General features: G+C 43.8%; 1 long non-coding RNA gene across 1 annotated transcript in view; it reads left to right on the plus strand.

The window, feature by feature from the left end:
• Positions 1–5,082: 5,082 nt before the first annotated feature.
• The window catches only part of LOC134338087 (uncharacterized), a 47,158-nt gene continuing 39,614 nt past the window's right edge, over positions 5,083–12,626 (plus strand). Inside the window, exon 1 of the long non-coding RNA XR_010016137.1 lies at positions 5,083–5,161. This is a non-coding gene — a long non-coding RNA (uncharacterized LOC134338087). The remainder of the gene's footprint in view (positions 5,162–12,626) is intronic.

Below are 12,626 nucleotides of genomic sequence, written 5' to 3' on the forward strand. Positions count from 1 at the left end.
CTGTGGAAGACGACCTGCCTCGCCCCTGTGCCAAAGACGCTGCGCCCCAGCAGCCTCAATGACTACAGACCGGTGGCATTGACCTCCCACATCATGAAGACCCTGGAGAGGCTTGTTCTGGAGCTCCTCCGGCCTATAGTCAGCCCACACTTAGATCCCCTCCAGTTCGCCTACCAGCCCCGACTAGGAGAGTTGAGGATGCCATCGTCTACCTGCTGAACCGTGTCTACGCCCACCTAGACAAGCCAGCGAGCACTGTGAGGATCATGTTTTTTGACTTCTCCAGTGCGTTCAACACCATCCGCCCTGCTCTGCTGGGGGAGAAGCTGACAGCGATGCAGGTGGATGCCTCCCTGGTGTCATGGATTCTTGATTACCTGACTGGCAGACCACAGTACGTGTGCTTGTAACACTGTGTGTCCAACAGAGTGATCATCAGCACTGGGGCTCCACAGGGGACTGTTTTGTCTCCCTTTCTCTTCACCATTTACACCTCGGACTTCAACTACTACACAGCGTCTTGTCATCTTCAGAAGTTTTCTGATGACTCTGCCATAGTTGGATGCATCAGCAAGGGAGATGAGGCTGAGTACAGGGCTACGGTAGGAAACTTTGTCACATGGTGTGAGCAGAATTATCTGCAGATTAATGTGAAAAAGACTAAGGAACTAGTGGTAGACCTGAGGAGAGCTAAGGTACCAGTGACCCCTATTTCCATCCAGGGGGTCAGTGTGGACATGGTGGAGGATTACAAATACCTAGGGATATGAATTGACAATAAACTGGACTGGTCAAAGAACACTGAGGCTGTCTACAAGAAGGGTCAGAGCCGTCCCTATTTCCTGAGGAGACTGAGGTCCCTTAACATCTGCCGGACGATGCTAAGGATGTTCGGCGAGTCTGTGGTGGCCAGTGCTATCATGTTTGCTGTTGTGTGCTGGGGAAGCAGGCTGAGAGCAGCAGACACCAACAGAATCAACAAACTCATTCGTAAGACCAGTGATGTTGTGGGGATGGAACTGGACTCTCTGACGGTGGTGTCTGAAAAGAGGATGCTGTCCAAGTTGCATGCCATCTTGGACAATGTCTCCCATCCACTACATAATGTATGGGGTGGGCACAGGAGTACATTCAGCCAGAGAATCATTCCACCGAGATGCAACACAGAGCGTCATAGGAAGTCATTCCTGCCTGTGGCCATCAAACTTTACAACTCCTCCCTTGGAGGGTCAGACACCCTGAGACAATAGGCTGGTCCTGGACTTATTTCCCGGCATAATTTACATATTACTATTTAACTTTATGGTTTTATTACTATTTTTTATTTATGGTGCAACTGTAATGAAAACCAATTTCCCAGGGATCAATAAAGTATGACTATGACTATGACTAAAATATCCCTAGATTTTCTTTGATTTTCCTTTTTCGATAATTCTCCTTGTCCTACCCTTTTTTTCTAAATTCCCGTTCTAATCCCGGCCCTGACTTTTCCATACTCCTTTGCACTTTGCACTCTGACATCCTCTTTGTTTGCCTTTTCTCACATGTTATGCTGCTCGCCATCTGGGATGAGGAGACAGTCCCTGATTTCTCAGACAAAGAGTGGCATTTTAGATAGGCCAATGCTGACACTGATTTCGTATTTGGATATCAGGTGTGGAGTAATTGTTTTTTTTATCTCAAAAATAGACTTTGTATATATTTTTATCTTAAAGGAAGAAACAGTGCAAAGTCAAATGATTGAAAAACACACATGATTGTTACTTTCAGTAGTGTAAATTTTAAAGAAAACACAAGTAAACATAACATCATTGCCCCTCATTAGGCTCCCTGAGGTGATGCTCCTTTTGCTGTTCGAGGGACTTCACCATCCAAATATGCTCCTCCATCTGTCCAGATTATGGAAGTTCCCCACAGTGTCTTAGTGTTGGCTACACGGTTTCAGTGCATCCCTCAACGTGTAGTCCTGCAGCTTGTACTGTGCTTGTCTGCAGCATTGCCTTATAGATATCCTTTTGTGATGGAAGTGGCGGGCATACCTAAGAGTGTCCTTCATCAAGTCAGTGACCTTCTCCCAGCTCTCGATGTCTGTCTTTCTGTGTGTCGGCAGCTCTTGGATCAGAGAGTCCTCTGTTACGCAGCTGCTGGAGATGAACTGGGACATGGACACTTGCAGCGCCTCTACATCCTCACTCTGCAAAGAGGGGGGAGACCAGTGACCGTACCATTGAAAGTGTGCATTGTGGGTGCCACATTGCCTGTAGAGAAATTATTTAACTGTCAGGGGACCTCGCTCTGCCAGCCAAACAAGGAGTTTGTGCTTGTTAGTCGGATCTGATGATGAAGCATTCTACGCTGTGGTTTGGACCATTTGCTCAGGAAACGAACCCACAGAATCCAGAGTGCCTCTGTTCCATAATGTCTGGTGGACATAACACGCTGACCGCTCGCTTCCTAATGGACTTGTGGTCAAAGGTGTTTACAAGGAAGAACTCTTCACCAAAGGCCAGGTAGTCAGGCAACATCCAGCTGTCTGGGGCTTTGCATCGTAGAGGGGCCAGGCATATTTTCTGCAACGCCAAAGACAAGTACAGCCTCAGCACACGACACTTGATGTCCACATATTTTGAGTCCACATACTGACTGACTCAGTCACACATGAAGGTGGTGGAAGTATTCTGAATTTATATTGTACCAAATTTCCTGATAATACACTTTTGCTCTGATAACTACTTGCGAACAAGCACGATTCCTAGAAGAAAAATGTAGAGCAACACACATCAAAGTTGCTGGTAAATGCAGCAGGCCAGGCAGCATCTCTAGGAAGAGGTACAGTCGGCGTTTCGGGCCGAGACCCTTCGTCAGGACTAACTGAAAGAAGAGGAAGTGGGAGGGGGAGGGGGAGGGAGAGATCCAAAATGATAGGAGAAGACAGGAGGGGGAGGGATGGAGCCAAGAGCTGGACAGGTGATAGGCAAAAGGGATATGAGAGGATCATGGGACGGGAGGTCCAGGGAGAAAGAAAAGGGGGAGAGGGGGCAAGGGGTATAGTCAGAGGGACAGAGGGAGAAAAAGGAGAGAGAGAGAAAGAATGTGTGTATATAAATAAATAACGGATGGGGTACGAGGGGGAGGTGGGGCATTAGCAGAAGTTAGAGAAGTCAATGTTCATGCCATCAGGTTGGAGGCTAGCCAGACACAATATAAGGTGTTGTTCCTCCAACCTGAGTGTGGCTTCATCTTTACAGTAGAGGAGGCCATGGATAGACATATCAGAATGGGAATGGGATGTGGAATTAAAATGTGTGACATATCAGAATGGGAATGGATTTTAATTCACACATTACGACAACTCAAGCACGGTTAAATGCTTTTATTAGTAAGAATATAATTTCCTTTTAAAAGTATTTACAAATGGTTACTATGAATGTTAATATAAACTATGCCAAGTCATTGAAAGGCACTTGATAAATTCTTCATTTCTTCACTGATGTTGCTTATAGTTTGTCTTTAAATTTTGTTCTTCACAGAGGCATCTGGTAAAGCCTCTTCACCACTCTCGTCACCTTGACTCGATGCACATAACGTCGGAGAAGCTCACCAGCTGCTGCTTTTCAAAGTAAACACTCTCCAATGAATTGGATAGTGGATTTTGAGTGGAGTGGTACTGTTCAGTACCTGTACGATCATATCTCAGAACCTGCAATCCATCCTCGACACAGGTGTATGGGCTGCCATTCTCTATTCCAAAACATTGATGAAGGTCTGGGAGAACACAGATTATCTTCTGCACCATCATGAACACCAACCAACCTGGAACTCTCATGGTGTTGATTTCTAGCACTCAGGAGTGATATTGCTGAGTCTGACTGCAGAAACTGGAGTTGTTGCTGCTATTTATAGGGGGAAGATAAATTGTGTGACATAGTTACACATCAACAATGGTTGACAACTAGATGAACCAAATGACTAAATATGGGCAGATAAAATGTTCATGTCCTAATATGATGAAGCCATCTTTACAACGACCATATTTGAGCACGGTGTTTATCTTCCCCCCATAAACTTATCTTCCTGTCCAGCTCTTGGCTTCATCCCTCCCCCTCCTGTCTTCTCCTATCATTTTGGATCTCGCCCTCGCCCTCCCACTTTCAAATCTCTTACTGGCTCTTCCTTCAGTTAGTCCTGACGAAGGGTCTCGGCCTGAAACGTCGACTGTACCTCTTCCTAGAGATGCTGCCTGGGCTGCTGCGTTCACCAGCAACTTTGATGTGTGTTGCTTGAATTTCCAGCATCTACAGAATTCCTCGTGTTTAAGGAAAATGTAGAGCATTTATTTTTTGTGAAAAATCAATCATTTTAATCTTATCCCTCAGTAATTGTTTCCTGTTTATTTACTTAGTTGCCGATCTTCTACCTTTATCTTTAGCTGAGTAATTACAGGTCTGCCTCCACCTACATCCCAGTTTCTGTCAAGTAATTAACTGTTCCAAATGTTTAGACTAACTAAAAGGGACAGAACACCCAGTAAAGGTCTTCTGCAAACTTTACCTCTATCGAAATAAATATTATTGCAAAAGTGTACAAGGTTAAGGAAACAACAGGAATTCTGCAGATGCTGGAATTCAAGGAAATTTAGTTATATCTACTTAGGCATTGGTTAATCCCATCACATCTATGATCCTTACTCAAAGAAAAAATACTTTCTGCTGTGAGCATGTCTATAATGAGTTATTGGATTTACTCCCACACTGAATGGATTACTCTCCTTGATTGGATAAGAATGGACACATATTCCCTAGAGTTCAAATAAGAAGTGATCTCATTAAAAATAAACTTGTGAGTCTTACTAAATGCGAAGCGAGCTCGAGAGGCTGTATATCCTACTTTTTTCTGTTTCTTGTATTCTTCCATTCCTAGCTGTGTCTGAGACCTAAACATAGTTACAGCAAGATTATGAACAAACCTTTTATCAGAAGAGAAATTAACATAAGCCAGTCATTAAGACTGACCAACAAGGATTTTTGTTTTGGCTACGTAATTTCAGAAAGATTGTAAAGTCACAAGAGAGTGACATAATTTATGAAGGTGACTGGAGTTGATTTTGGGACCATACGCAAGAAACTTGGGCTTCTTATCATTAATGGTAGGAGAGGATCTGGTAAGTGGGTTCTAAATTGTACAGAATGCTCTTAAGATAAGCAGAACTTAGCTTTGTAATTTAGCTAATAGAAACATAGAAAACTTACAGCACAATATAGGTCCTTCAGCCCACAAAGCTGTGCCGAACATGTCCTTACCTTAGAAATTACCTCGGGTTACCCATTGCCCTCTATTTTTCTGAGCTCCATGTACCTGTCCAGGAGTCTCTTAAAAGACCCTATCGTATCTCCCTCCACCACCATCACCCGCAGCCCGTTCCACGCACTCACCACTCTGCGTGAAAAAGCTCACCCCTGAGATCTCTTCTGTAACTACTTCCAAGCACCTTAAAACTGTGTCCTCTCATACTAGCCATTTTAGCCCTGGGAAAAAGACTCTGACTATCAACACAATCAATGCCTCTCATCATCTTTTACACCTCTATCAGGTCACCTCTCATCCTCCATCACTCCAAGGAAAATAGGCCGAGTTCACTCAACCTATTCTCATAAAACATGCTCCTCAATCCAGGCAAAATCCTTGTAAATCTCCTTTGCACCCTTTCTGATTTCCACATCCTTCCTATAGTGAGGTGACCAGAACTGAGCAGAATATAATAAAGTTAAGTATAATAAAGCTAAGCTTTAGAATTTAGCTTTAGCTTTCAGATGTTCAGAAGGTCTCAATGTACTTTAAATCCAGACATCAGTTTTAATATAGAAAGCACAGCAGCTAATTGATCACCGGATCCTACAAAACACAAGGAGATAATGACTAGGTTCAGATTCATTTATATATCACGTGGACATTGAAACATGGAGTGAAATGTATTGTTTGCATTCACAACCAACACAACCTAAAGAGGTGACGGAGGTAGCTCACAAGTGTGTCGCTGCACTTTCTGGTGCCAGAATTACATACCGTCCTCCAGCGGACTTGTGGATTCACGAATATTGGGCTTTGACTTCTCTATTTCCATAGACCCAGGCTTTCATTTGATCTTCAGTCTTCAACCAGATAATCCATATCACAGCATTGATGGTTAAAGGATAAATGTCCAGGATACTCCTTTTGTTTTTAAGTTGTTGGTTTAATGTCTATCTGAAAGGTGGGACCTCCACAGCTATAGTTCTCCTGAAGAGTGGTAACTTAAGTCATTAATGTCTATCTTTAGAATGGGTCAAATTCTCATCTGTCTGGTGCAGAGACAAAAATATTACTTTGAACTATTCCAAGACAATAAAGTTTCAAGATTGTTTAATGTTATTTAGTGTGCACATGTATAAAGAAAACAAAGTAATTGTTACTCCATATCGGATGCAGCACAGAAAAAAGCACAAAAGATATAGAACACAATAGTAATAAAAAACACACAATAAATATAAATACAAAAAATAGCTTATGTACATAGATTGATTGTATGTCCATAAAGTGATGCCAGGCTGTACATAAGGTGACTGATAAGAAATAATAAAGTAGTGGTGGAGTTACTCGGTAGAGGTGTTGATCAGTTTTACTGCTTGGGAAAAGTAACTGTTTTTGAGACTGATGGTCCTGGTAAAGATGCTACGTAGTCTTCAACCTGATGGTATTGGGAGAAGCAGTTCATAAGCAGGTTGCATGGGATCCTTCTTGACGTTGTTAGCACTTTTCAACTGCCTTCCTGTATATACGTACTTGACGGTGGCTAGGCTGGAGCCAGCAATGCATTGCCATTGCACAGTTTTGCCTATGTGTTGCAGAGCCTTCCTGTCCAATGCAGTGCAGTTTCTGTACCAAGCAATGATGCAGCTTGTTAGGATTGTCTCTACTGCGCATCTGTAGAATGACTTGAGTATGGATGTGCAAGTCCCGCTCTCTCCAGCCCCCTCAGAAAGTGGAGGCATCAGTGACCTTTCTTGACTATGGAGGATGTATCTTGTAACTATGCGGGATGTGCACTCCCAGGAGTTTGAAACTGCTTGCAGTTTCCACTGCAGTGCCACCAATGTAAAGGCGCATGTGTGTAGTGCAAGTTCTCCTGAGGTGCAGGACCATCTCCTTTCCCTTGTTGACATTAAGAGCAAGGTCATTTGCCTAGCACTAGGCCTCGAGGTCTTCTACTTTTTTCTGATGTGCCGTCTATCATTGTTGGTGATGATCCCCACCACTGCCAAGTCATCGGTGAACTTGTCAACGTGATTGCCCTAGTGTTTGGCAATGCAGTCACGAGTGAGCAGAGTGTTGAGCTCAGCACACCGCTCTGAGGATGATGGGGATGGAGGAGGGGTTGTGCATCCTGACTATCTGATGTCTATTCATTAAGAAGTCCAACACCCAGTTGCACAGTGGTATAGTTTGACCAAGGAGTAGGAGCTTGTTCACCAAGGTCTGTGGGACAATAGTGTCGAATGCCAATCTGAAATCCAGAAGCAGCAAACATCATTCTGACATGAGCAGCATTGTTTTGTAGATGTGTCAAGGCCAGGTGCATGGCAGATACTATGGCATCTGTCGTAGAGCGGTTCTGTCGGTGAGCGTCCATGTGGCAGGAATGGAGTCTTTGATATGTGCCATTACCAGCCATTCAGATTACTTCACCACGATTGGCGTCAGTGCCACCGGGCAGTAGTCATTTAGTTCTGAAGGTGTAGAGTTCTTTGGTTCTTTGGTTTGCGGCTGATTTGAAATATGTGGGGACAGCAGCCTGGATGAGTGTAGTGTTGAAGATGTCCATGAAGATTCAGAGAGCTGGTGTGCACATTTCCCCCGAGTGCTGGGCCTGGGAAGTTGTCTGATCCAGCTGCCTCGCCTCTCTGAGGACGCGAGTCCTTCTCATGTCTGCTGCTGTTACAGGCAGTGGCTAATCACCTGGAAGGGTGATAGCTTTTGTAGCCGATGTTGTGTTGCATGGCTCAAAGCATTCTTAAACGTCCTTGAGAGCATTAGGGGAGGGAAGCATTACTGATAGAGTTGACATTGTTTTTCCTTGTATAGCCACTAATGACCCTGATCCCCAGCCATATACTCCGGGGAGCGGAAATAAACTCCACCGACTGGTGAATCAAGTGTTGATTCCAGATTCTCACTCAGATTCAAAGAGAATATAGGCAGGGTCTTGTGATTGTAAGATCCTGCTAAACATTGGTAGTACAAAATGCTGCAAGTCCAGTTTATTGGTTCATTGGCGAGAACAATGACAGGGGAGCTGTGTGTCCTCAGTGGTTACACAGTCCAGGCCCTCATGCTGCGGTGCTGCCTGCTACAGCCACCCAGGGGATGAGGCACTGGAGGTGGAGCGGGAGTGAACGGAAGCACGGCAGACATGCTGAAATCTGAGTCGGGTCAGGGGCTGGCCCCTGCAGGAGCGGTTAGCATGATCCTACAACAGCTTGGGAGATCGGAGTTCAGAGTTCAACTCCAACGTCACCTGTACGGAGTCTGTACCTCCTTCCCTGGGAATGGATGTGTTTCCTCCGGCTTGTCTGGTTTCATACCACAGTCCAAAGATGTGCCCACTAGTACGTTAATTGGTCATGATAAGTCGTCCTGTGATTAGTCAGTCAGTCAGTCAGTGGGTGCCATCCCGAATCCAGGGTTGGCGGCTATGCACCTCCATCTTTTTCGATCTTGCGACAGCACCGAGTACAGCCTCTCCTCCAGTTCATTCTTGCTGGCTGCCTTGGCACCGCCCGACGCCGCCTCCGCCGAACTCGAGCCCGAGGCCGTGTCGGCCTCCATTCGCGCTGCTTCTTCGAACTCGACCCTTCCTTAGGCGGAGGCCTTGGGCAGGTCCAGGCACACGGTGCAGCGCCCAAGTTCATCAAATCTCTTCTAACTAGGTGCATAGCATACGATTCGTAGATACGTGGTGAGGCTTTAATCTCTTCCACGGAAGATGGACGTTGGCTCACAAGGAGTTCATCCGCCCTTTGTCAGGTCCGTTTTTTTTCAGTCCTGCTGGGTGCCCTCACGCCCTCCTCACCAGTCCGGTGGGGGAGCCGACGAAGTCGCCAACCACTCGACCACGGCCCCCGGCCGAGCGCCAGGCGCACACCCCCCCGTCAAATCTCTCCGAGCGTCCGGCGCCCGACCGAAAAACCATGGTCGAGCAGCCAGTGACCAAACCGGACTTAGTCTGGTTAGGCTAGGGTTAAATCAGGGGTTGCTGGAAGGACCTATTGTGCACTGTACTGTAGTTTTAAATAAAGGAACTAAAGAAATGAGACAGGCCGGATCGTCTTCTTCTGCAGCTGACCCAAAGTGAGATGGGGAACTGCTTGTTCTTGCAGAAACGTGGCACCAGGACAACAGCCCAGTCTTCAGGCCATGCCACCCAGGGACTTGAGCTAATATTATTCTGTGCCTGTATGTGCTATCCTAACTCTTTGTGCTGCATGTAACCGTCTGTACTGTGTTTTGCTCCTTGGCCCCAGCGGACACTCTTTCATTTAACTGTATTCATGCCCATGGTTGACTGATAATTCAACTTGAACTTGTGATTGAGATTGGAGGAGAAAATAGAAAAGCAGCAAAAAATATAGGCAGACTCTACACTATGAACATATGGAGGGGATTATATTTTCTTTATTTTTTGTATGCGTGGTGTATGATGTCTTCAAGATTTTGACTTGGTAGAGTCCTTTTGACTGCAATTTGCCAACAAGAAGGACAAGACTATGTATGCATGTGGTGAATTCCCTTCAGGGAGTCACTGACTGATCCTGTCTAATGCCTTACTGACCTGCAATCTCAGGGTAGATTGAAATAATTCTGTTTTCCATGAGAACCTCTGAAACATTCTGTCTGAGGAGCATGATGTTGCCAATGATGATGATAATGATGGTGATGATAAAAATGAGGATGATATGCCTGAAGGAGAGGCTATCATAACAATAAAGGAATATGAAAACAATTGGAGCGGGTGAAGACTTTGAACCTGGGTAATCAGATCATGCCCTCAACTTCAAAGTCCAGCCTGGTCTCTGTAATGTTTGATTTCCTTCATTTTTAAAAAAAAATCTTGAAAATATTCAATACATCAGTATTCAAGGCTCACCAGGGTAGAGAATTCCAGAGAACCACAACTGGTTGAGAGAAGGAATTCCTTCATCATAAGGGAATGACCCCTTACTTTGAAAATAAGTACCTCGGTCCAAGTGCTCCCCCATGAGAAAAAATAGCCCATCACCATCTAATCTGTGAATTTTCCCCGACCCACGTGTTTCTAATGATTTCCACTCAACTTATCTCCAGGGAGCATAGGTCCAAACTACTCTAAGACACAAGTCAACCCCTTCATCCCAAAGATTAACTGTAAACCTTCTTTGATCTCTATGGCAAGAATAACCATCATCAAGTAGGGAGACTAAAACTGAGCACTTTCCTGCAGGTGTGATATTACCAGCACACTGAATTGTTTTAGTTAGACATCCCCAACTGTTAAACTTCACCCTTCGGGTAAAAAAGATCAGCATTATATTTGCTTTCTAATTACTTGTGTAACTTCATGCTAATTTCCGGCTTTAATTAATGTACAAGGAGGATTAGAGCCCTCTGCATAGTAACATTTTGTAGTCGATTTTTTTTTGTCACAACAATTAACTCATTTAAGGATGAGATGCATATCTCTTCTTACAAATGTGGTCTGACCTTCAGAATATTCTGGAATTTTTTATTTTTATATTTCCAGCATCTCCAATCTGATTTTCAGTTCAACGTCTAATGGTAGATCTTCTAAACAACAAAGAAAAAGGATACTTTCTTAGTACTGATCACAATGGATTTTCTAAAGTAACACACTTTGCACATCTTTCTTAGGTGGCCTTTTAAGGCTGCAAGGAATCAAATGGTGTCTTTAAAATGTGATATATAACAGTATAAAGACATCCCTCATGTAACCATTAAATCCTGCCAAGATTCTACATTGCATTTTATGAGCCAATAAAGATGATGAGGTTCAGTCCTGACAAGGATCAGCACACAAACTATGGCTCTTTAACCTTTATGGCCTACTTGGGTCAAGTAATAGAGATTGATGTATTGGTTTAGGTATTTCTTCCTCAGCAAGTTTTCTATATCTACCACAAGCATTTTCTTTGCCAGCACAAAAATCTTAACCATGGAGAACACAATTCAAAAAAAATTAATGTCCTTATGAGAATATTGTGACTGTCTGAATTAGTACGATTGGAATTTGTTTGGTGTATTGGAATCCAGAATCCTGAACATAGCCCATAATTTTAAAAGCTTCCAGGCAAAGTCTTTTCAAGGTAGAATGTGACCGACGTGGAATTCAAAGTAGCACTTCACATATTTTCAGCTCTGTTCAATGTGCTACTGCTAGACCATATTTACATAAGACATTTATTTTATACACAGAAACATCTACAAAAAAAAAATCAGAAGAGAAAGAGCAAATAGTCTGCGTTCGGTTTTGATGACAAACAAAAATACACCAGCCAGGATATTAGTTGGTCCTGTTGCTTCTCTTGCCAGCTGGTGGTGGCATCAGAATCACACTTTGAAGAGGATGGTCGCATGTTCAAATATGGCTGGCTCCTTGCACACATTCCTCCATGCTGGGTTGAGTTAGCAACTCGGCTTCGTAAAAAACAGAAGAAATGCCAAGAAACAGCAAGATAGCCACCCGATGTGCCACAGTCACAGAGAGGAATAAGAATAATTGCTTCTCAGTGAGTGGCGCAATGGCTTGTCTAATTGACTCCTGATAGAGAGAAAAAAATAAAATGAGTTCAACTTCTGATTGGTTTAGTTTCTAACCCAACCAGAAGTTATAAGTGTACGCAGCATAGGTATCGATAAAGCTACTGGTGCACCTGGGAGGATATTTCTCCCTTCCTTCCACCTCAGCACAGTGGAATGATGAACGCTTTGTGTTTGCACATGCTTGTCTCTGATCATGTTGTCCAGTTAAGCTTATGCACAGAAGCTTACGATTTTGATATTCATCAATGAATAAAACATAGGCTACCTGCTCAAAAATCAGCAAATATAAACAAGAAAGACTGTAGTGTTCTCGTGCAGTGTGTTGAAACTCTGACTAGACACCAAGTTAAACCGGAGCCAATGAAGACAGAGTCGTAATAAGGTTAACCATTTACTGTTCACTCTTCCACATTAACATTGTATGGTGAAAAGGCATTGCTTCTATAATGTTTCTTTGTGGGTAGAAACGGAGTTCTTCACGATCATGCTGCATGCATGGCACCCACCTTTACACCTTCCCGTGGTTACACATAAGACGCAGCTAAACCGAAGGTGATGTCATCACATGCCGCGATATACCATAGACAATGAATTTACCTTTGTTATACTGTAACTTAATTATCAACCTTTATCTTTAACTAGAAAATAGTTACAAACAAATCATTTAAAGCGTAGACCCAACAAAGTCAAATAAATGCCTTAAGGGCAACACAAAGACACCATAACTATCAACACACATCAAAGTTGCTGGTGAACGCAGCAGCCCAGGCAGCATC

The sequence above is a fragment of the Mobula hypostoma genome, chromosome 26 (genome assembly GCF_963921235.1).
Source record: "Mobula hypostoma chromosome 26, sMobHyp1.1, whole genome shotgun sequence".
Taxonomy (NCBI): domain Eukaryota; kingdom Metazoa; phylum Chordata; class Chondrichthyes; order Myliobatiformes; family Myliobatidae; genus Mobula; species Mobula hypostoma.